General features: G+C 35.4%; 1 long non-coding RNA gene across 1 annotated transcript; it reads right to left on the reverse strand.

Annotated features, from left to right (window-relative positions):
* Window positions 1-303: 303 nt before the first annotated feature.
* Window positions 304-2,633, reverse strand: LOC113282343. The gene is made up of 2 exons (XR_003326836.1): window positions 2,496-2,633; window positions 304-2,358 (listed from the first exon to the last, which is right to left on the reverse strand). It is a non-coding gene; the product is annotated as an uncharacterized LOC113282343 (long non-coding RNA).
* Window positions 2,634-7,744: the final 5,111 nt, after the last annotated feature.

Genomic DNA, 7,744 nt, shown 5'->3' on the forward strand with positions numbered 1-7,744 from the left:
GATGTGAATCTACCAAGACTTCGAAGTTTCACCTAATGTATTCTAAGCATGTATGTGATCAAATTATAACTCAAATAGAAATGAATAACGATTCATTCTACTGGGCAGATATAGCAAATTAGAATCTCAATGTAACTAAAACAAATACCATTTCATGACAATTGATTATATTTCTAACATAAAGCTCGATTGAGAAATGTCACAAAAATTCCCTAGCATTCAATGTATCCGGAAATCACAATGAATCTAAGAAGTTTGTAGACACTACCAATACAAAATTGCAATCAAACAGAGACAAAGAAATGGATTAAAACTTGGAATTTATTTATGATCACTGTAAAGAATACTTGAACCCATTAAGCTTCCCCTCTAGTCTTGGGAGAGAGGGGTTTAGCTTCTCATTGTTGTGTAGATAGCCATTAAAAGTATTGAATAAAAAACTCTAACACCCACGAGAACTAAAAAGAACTGAACTCAATAGAAAGCAAAATAAAATTAAGATTGCGGTATTTAATCGTATCCTTCTTGGTTGACTGTTGTGCTCCTTTATGTACATCTGCCGTGACTTGTTCTCTGACTTCTAGCTCAACTAATTAGTCCTATCGTTATGCCAAAAAGACCTGAACCAACCCGTATTCATCTCTTCATTTGGTCTTCCTCCTGTTTCTGCCTAAAGATAGCCGCAATCAGTTGTTGACTTCTTCGGATTCAGTTGATAGACACGGCTGTTGAGATCACATGAAGATTTGGTGAAGACTTCTGTTCACTCCACTTCCCTGTCCATCTCGGCCAAACAACACACTACAAAACTGAACGATTTCAGCTAACATATACTCCCCCATCTTCTACAGTGTCTTCTAAATGTACAAACCAACAACCATCAAACTCAGTTGACCACCAACCCTGAATTCGAACTCTATTTCTTCTCCAAATATCAGCAGCAACGCCAATTTGATTCGGATGAGAACCCCACAAATCCTTTGATGTTGTAGATAGTTAACAACATTCCATTCACATCAAACCCTGGCATCAATTCTCAAAGACAACCACCGTAAGTAATCCATTTTTGATGCAAGTTGAGTTAGACATTCGCATCTCAAACAGCCAGGTAGAAAATGTAGATCGAACCCATAACTCCAGCATCTCAGCACCACTTGCCACAGACCCACGTAAGACCAATTAAACCAACACAGATCTTGTTATATTTTCATTTCTTAGTTGAGATTAAGAACTCAATTTCAATATTCAACCAACATAACCCCTAAATCTGTTGCCTTCGCCGCTGTCAATCGCTCAGACAAACCCAATTCGAATCTGGGTTTAGAAATCCCCAAATTGATTGGAATCGCAACCCCAAAACATCATAAATCGAGCTCAACATCATTTCAAACGTGCACCATCTTCTCCTTGCTCTTCTCGCTGATTTGTTCTTCTTTATTGCTCAGAACTACCCAACAGTCACCATATTTAGCTCCAATTTGGAAAGCAAGAACAAAACCCCTGATTCCATTCAGTTCTTCTTCCATCAACTGATTGTAGCACAAGTTAATGTTCCATTTGGGCTCAATCCTAGGCCACATCAGAAACCCCACAGATCAGTCGCCGTTGCTGCTGTAGTTCCCAGCTTTCAGATCATCGAACTCTCCTCAAAACCCATCTCAGACCTTCATTCGTAAACCTAAATAGTCTCTCAAATCCCTGGTAACAATACCTATCTTCTTTACTGACCTAACAACATCAACATCCATTCTTCTAACATCGACTTCACTCTGCGAACTTTGAATCCGTAAATGTTTACCGTTTCTCTTCTAACCTTATTATTTGCAGCTGTCCGAAATGAAAATGGTAAAGAAAAGAATAGAATATACTCGATGCCTGACAATCCATTAATGAAATGTGGTTGTAATGAAGCCACGTCCTCTATCTTTACCCCCTTGTGCGGCTCACATGCTTGAAGAAGCAAAGAAAACTCTTTGTGAATTGATATCTCTGGAAATGAAATAGCAAGGTGGTGCAGCCCAATAATTGTTGGTTTGCCAGCCCACAGATGTTATCTAGTTGCAAGCGCGGATTAAGCTTCTAAGCCATTAGTTCTCCGGGTGAACAGATTTCACTTGTAATTCATGTAAATGACTTAACAACATTATTAGCTAAATATCCAGACGTAGCTAGTATAAATGTGGGTATAAAAATGTCGCACTTACGTGCTTATCACTGAGTTTGAAGAAAATGACCTATAAACCAAAATGCGACCCGTATTTTATTATCACCCCTTTCCCTAATTTCTTTTACTTTTTTCTTTTCCTTCAAAATCATAAACTGCAAAATCCTTAAATATTCGTAAAAAACTCGATCAATCTACAATGAAAAGAAGAAAATTTGAGTATGGATATAGAGATGAATTTGTTCTATCCAAATTCCCAAAAACAAAGAAGAAAAACTCCGATCAAAAATAAAACTAAATAAATAAATAAATAGCAAAAATAAAAACTCACCCCTAAACCCATTAATTAAAGGAAACTGCTACACGGATGAGTATACATAAAGAAAGAAGTGATACATAGATATTAAGGGAGTGAAGAGAAGGAAAGAGAAAAGTGGTGGTAGCGGAAAGAGTGAATAGGGAGGATTTCTGAGAGATAGAAGAAGACGGTAAGTGATATGTCGAGGGGAACTAGAAATAGAGAGACGATGAGAAAAATGAGAGCAATAAAGGGGAACCAATAGGGTAGGTCGGACACAACAAAGTGTTGACATAAAACATGTTGAAACATGTTGTGGTGGAATATCAGATGGTTCCATTGACTTAGGCTTACGCATACACCGCTTGAAAATTAGGGTTAAGACTCTAGCAGTGGCTATAGAAAAAGTGTAGTCCTTTTCTTTTACTAGGAAAACAAGAAAAGAACAAAGGCAGTGGCCACATAAAAAGTTTAGTCCTTTTCTTTTACTAGGAAAACAAGAAAAGAACAAAAAGTGTAGTATATATTAGGCGGGTACCATATTAGGCTTAACGAGAGATTAAAATGGACTTGCATGGCTTTAAGATTGTATATTTTGAAAAATAAACAAATCGGGACACTGAACGCGACTCTTGTGAGTGAAAATGCGCGGGTACCAAAATACACCACAAATTTTTTTCTAGGCAACCTGTATGGACTAAACTCAAATACAATTTTGAGAGTAACAACTTAATGAATCTCAATCAGAAATTATATGAAGAGCTTTTATCTCTTTCTCTCACAACAAGAATGTAAACAGAGACAAGTCCGTGAAGCTGATTGTTCCATGATAGTACTTCGACGATTCCAAAGGTCAATATCCAAGATCAATCAAGTCGTATCCAACAATTGCGATGAACTTATCTACTTGAGTTGATTTTACGTACAACCTGTGATATTTCAATTATAAAGACAAACAATATAATACGGAAAAGAAATAACGTAGACACCAAAAATTTTGTTAATGAGGAAACCACAAATGCAAAAGAAACCCGGGGACATAGTCCAGATTTGAACACCAAACTGTATTAAGCCGCTACAGACTTTAGCCTACTATTAGAACTTTAGACTGGAATGTAGTTGAGAACGAATCTACCGTCTCAACGATTCAGTTACATTCGCGCTTCTTACGCCTCCTGAATCCCAGCAGAACTGCAATTGATTCCCATAGCTGACGTCCTTTACATCATAAGAGTTTCTTCAACTCAATTGAAGACTTGAAAGCAATCTGCCTCACACAAATAAGCCTATATATGATTTTCATTTTGATCAAAGATCAAGGTGAGGTAGGAAATCGATTGCAATAGACAAAGTCTAGCAAACCTCAAAATCCGGTCTTCTAACTCCCGAAGAGCAACCTAGATTATTATTCGCCTCACAAGTAGATACTTGTGGAATCGCAAAGTCTGAGACGAAGAAACTTTGTGATTTTTATCTATCTTGTTTGTTGGAGCTAAAGGCTCAACAATCAAAACAATATCAGGATACACGAAGTATCAAGATAAATATAGTTGGACCTGGCTTCACGAGTCCTTAGGTGAAGTCTTTTAGTCGCTATACCTAAAAGGGTTTAAAGGAAAGGACGATTTTTGTTTACAACTAGGACACACAAGAATAATGTCAGGGATTAAAGATCCTAGTTGCTTGAGGTTCTCCTTATCTAGACTTTCAAGATCAAGGTTGCTTTAAATTTAAGCTAAGGTAGATTTCAATCAATAATCATCATTAGATGAAAACCTTCAATTGAGAATAACATAACAGAATATACACTATGGTTAAGATTAACCATAACCGAACCGTGTACAATGACTTGTTCATGAAAGGTTAGCCCAAACTAGCCAATCGAACGATAAGCTTACCATTTTCATATAATACTTTAAGACTTTAACCTTGAGTCACAAATGTGATCAAACATGTCTGAATAATGTTTTTAGAGAGTTTTTCAAATGAAAATTATCTCATAGAAATAATTCTGATGCATCTGAAAATATTCGACAGGGTAAGCACGTGTACCGTACCTGTTCGTCAGTATTTTTGTCATGGTACGTGTACCGAGTATGTATACCCTTAAGACAAAAACGGGTTCAACAATCCACAGATCTTTTCTGGTTCACATAATGGGTATGCATACCTTTTCGGTTTGGAAAACAACAGATCTTTTCTGGTTCGCATAATGGGTATGCATACCTTTTCGGTTTGGAAACCAACAGATCTTTTCTGGTTCGCATACTAGGTATGCGTACCTTCCTATTTCACGAGTCAACCGACTTTGTATGGTATGGATACCAGGTATGCTTACCAAAAAGTCGTTTTCAAACTATAGCTACGCCGGTACGTGTACTGGGTACATGTACTGTGGCTCTGTACTTATAACAGTTCTCCTAGTATGTGAACTGGTATGCACATTGTCCTGTATCCAGATTTACAGTAGTTTTATATCTCTCTAATAATCGATTTGAGACATTCCCAAATAACATCAATGACACCTATCATTGTTCTAGACTATTTTCAAATGATTAAATCTTGAATCATAATTAGGTCATAAATTATAAATTGTTTTGTACCAAAATCATTAAGTATGAACAAATGTTCTTAAGCTTAGTATATTTCGAGAACAACTATCAAGATAAACTTGACTCGAAATTTTTTTTATGCATGTACCGTCTAATTTAGTCATGCGCCAATGTATCATAGATAGAAAGGTGAATACTTGAGAAATTGGTGGTTCAGTTTCACTTAACTTTTGTTGATGAAGTTCTCCAAAAGTTTCGGTTGATTTTCGCCTTCAAACGACAGAAGACAGTTATGTCTGGTACTCAACCACACACTTTTATCCTAATCCGAGATTTGACTAAATGTAGACTAAAAATCAAGATATAGTTTTGATCAATTGAATTTGACAACAAGCTTGAGATAGCAACACCTGTGAGTTCGACCGAGCATGCTCTAACACTGAGTATCTGACTCTACGAGTTATCTGATCTAGCAAGTTGAGCCAAATCAAAACGAAAAGAATAAAATAGGCAGGAAATTAGGAAAAAGTTTAAATAAAATAATTGGGTCGACCGATCGGAGGGCCCAAAGGGATGGAGTCCCTTTTATGGCCACTATTTGTAAAATGAAGCGTAACGCAAACGTGCAATTTGATAAAAAGATTGGAAATGGTTTGGTGTGATCAAAATTTTGGTTACTTTTTTACCAAACAAAATTGTCCCTCCCTTTTAGTCTAATTACTATAACTCTTTATGTATCTTATTTTTTCAGGGGTATAATTATCAAGCAAACTAGAATATAACATATCTAAAATCCGTGCCTTGAAATTTTACAAGTTTTATCTCGTTGGAAAGATTTTAAAGAGATCTACACAATGATTACAAACACAATAATTTAGAGTTTTTACCAAAAATTCGGAGGTGTTTATTCTTTTAGGAACAATTTTTGAAAATTGAATACATATCCATTATACAAACCACCACAAAGGATGCATAATGCATTATGTAGCCATATTTTTGTTTATGCATCAACTAATTTTGCTTTGCAACTAATAAAAAGATGTACTCCCTCCGGTTCAGGAAAAGTGATACTTTCACTTTTTCAAGGCATATTTGTCTTGTTTTCGGTCGGCCCTCCCTACAGTGGCAGTGGCGTTCTGGTATATATTTTTATTGACGGAACAGTGAAACATTAGAATGATTTATGCACTATTTGGGCGACCGACCGGAGGGCCCGAAGGGAGTGTCCCTTTTATGGCCATTTTTTCGTAAAATGTAGACTAATGCAAATGTGCAGTTTGACAAAAAGATTGGAAATGGTTATTTGTGTGGTGTGGTCAAAATTTTGGTTACTTTTTCCTTAGACAAAACTGTCCCTCCCTTTTAGTCCAATTACAATAACTCTTTATGTATCTATTATTTCAGGAGTATAATTGGCAAGCAAACTAGAATATAACATATCTAAAAATCCATGTGTTGGAATTTTACAATTTGTATCTCGTTGGAAACATTTTAAGGAGATCTACACAATGAGTAAAAATAACAATATCAAATTTAGAGTTTTTACCAAAAATTCGGAGATGTTTATCCTTTTAGGCACAATCTACGAAAATTAAATGCATAATGCAAAACCATCGTAAAGGATGCATAACATATTTATGCCTCAAAAATAACATTCCAACAAAAAAAGAATGTATAACGCATTATGCAATCAGAGGCGTTTCGTTTTTCTTCAGTCGGCTCTCCCACCGTGACAGCGACATTATCTTTCCTACTATTACCATTTTCTATGACTAGTTTATGTTTACTACTCCCTATAATAATGATTTGGTGTTATTTTGTGTATGGATACACAAAATACCATATCCCCACGTATCATGCTTCACAGTAGAAACCGTGTGGCTTTGGTTATCTCGGAAAAGACAGAGCATAAACAGATGCGGCTTTTCCCATATTTGCCAAAAATAAAAATAAAGCTTTTCCCACACTCCATTGCTCCATACCATATTTTCGAGTCTTTGACCCATTTCGATTTTAGACAAGTCAATAATTTAGCTTGATAATTAAATTACTTGGTAAAAAACATCCAAAAATATTAAATTACTTGGTATAATAAGACAACGTAGAAGAAGTAAGAACAAACGAATATTTTTAGTGATTTCCTAATGAGTGCTACGATTATTTTAGTGATTTCCTAATTAGTACTACGATTATTAATAATCTCTGGATGACTACAAAAACCACTGTATTTTTTTTTTTGGGGGGTTTGGCAAAAAAACAACTACAAACAAATGATATGGGGAACAGAAGTTGTCTCAGAAGATCATGATGATGGTTTAGTGATTATAAAAGACTAATTCATGGGGCTTGGATTATCTAATACTCCCTTGGTCCCGAATTAGTTGAGCTATTTGTAGTTTGCACAATTACTAAGACAAGAAAAAAAGGAAATGTGTTTAAGTATTTCTTACAAGTATGTCCTTATGCATAATAACTTGTAAAACTTTGAAATGATTTATCTCTTAAATTATATCACGGTTTTTCGTAAATTTTATACCGTTGAAAAACATTTTAAAACACCTACTAACGAATATAAACATGACTATCAAATTATACATATTTCTTATAGAAACAATAATCAATTAAAAAAATAGTTTTAAAAATATCCCTTAATTAGTGAAATAGCTCATCTATTTGTGGGACAAAATCTAAAACCAATTGGCTCAACTAATGTGCGACAAAGGGAGTATG

This window comes from Papaver somniferum, chromosome 5, assembly GCF_003573695.1.
Source record: "Papaver somniferum cultivar HN1 chromosome 5, ASM357369v1, whole genome shotgun sequence".
NCBI lineage: Eukaryota > Viridiplantae > Streptophyta > Magnoliopsida > Ranunculales > Papaveraceae > Papaver > Papaver somniferum.